Here is a 1,391-nt window from a genome sequence, read left to right as displayed (position 1 = left end):
AAAGCATATTTCTTCTACTTCTTCTGGATTAGGGTGTTCAAATCTTCCTGATGTATGGTCTCTGGATTCTGGTGTTATAATGTTGCTTTTCAGATTGTAGGAGGGATTCTTGCATTGGTGCCTGCCCATGTCTTCCTTCAAATGTTGTTAGGAGAGTCTTGGCAGCTTAGTCTAATCTTTGCTATGGCTAACTGTGTACTTGGGGGGTTTTCTCAGTTTGACATCTCTTAGGTCCCCTCAGCACTGGAGTTGGCTCTCAGATCCTCTCTACCCTGAAGTAGGCTACGGTGGTGGATCCTTCAAGATGGATCTACTGGTAGTGGATCTGGGTCACTTGCTGGCCAAGGACCTTGCAGACAAAAGGGCGGGCTTGGTAGATGTCAGCTTGGTGGATCAAAAAAGCCCTTGCTGCCTTGTACTCACCACTGTGTCCCCAGACCCTCAGCCCCAAAGCAGGCTGAGTTGGGGGATCCTAGGACCCCACAGATATTAAAGGTTACTTGGGGGCAAGTTTGGGTGGGATACGTAGTGAAAGCCAGCAGCCACAGAAAAGCCCCACTGAATGGAGAGAAAGTTTAGGGGATTGGAAGGTACCTGTGCTCTTTTCCTGGGGTGTCTGGCCGGCCGGATGGGCACACACTTAACCCCCGGATAGATCTACTGGTCACTCTTAAACATTTTAAATGCCATATTCTGAAGGTCTCTGAAAGATCTGAGGAATACACATCTAACTGAAATATATCTATATACATCTAGAAAATCTAACTAACATGACTACAAGCTTGACTATTATAGATGACTATCCATTAACCTATATTCCTTAATTATACATTACATTTTTAAATGAACTACATAATTACAATACTTTAATGAAGAGCAGAAATATGTATAAAAAATTGACCTTAAATTTGTATCCATAAACCAAGATCTATACCAGTGCAAATCTCTATAGCATACCCCCTTTATGTAAAGAAGCATTTACAAAGAATATTTGGGAATATGGGTGTAGTGTAGTCCAAACTTCTTCCTGCTGTTTATTGGGTGAAGTAATTTTGTGGGGTTTTCACACCCACCTTTTGGGGGGTTGCGATCTATCAAACCATATTAACCTGGAATGAATCCACAGGTTCTCATCTTCTGTGGAAACAAAAGAAGAACCTCTTTTCCAAAGCAACATATCCTTAGATCCAACTTCAGAAGTCAAGATAGCTTTATAATATACATGCTGGTTTAGCTTAGTAGCCAATACAATAAAATATCTCTCCGTAGTTAGCTCCTTCACAGTCAAAAAATTCAAAGAAAACACAAAAACATGCATAATCCAGACTCTCTGCATATAATCCTTCTTACGTGGCTTATTTTTCTTTACTCAGTTTGTTCTATAACTGTCT

The sequence above is a fragment of the Microtus ochrogaster genome, chromosome X (assembly GCF_000317375.1).
Source record: "Microtus ochrogaster isolate Prairie Vole_2 chromosome X, MicOch1.0, whole genome shotgun sequence".
NCBI lineage: Eukaryota > Metazoa > Chordata > Mammalia > Rodentia > Cricetidae > Microtus > Microtus ochrogaster.
Note: the sequence above shows the minus strand (reverse complement) of the source record.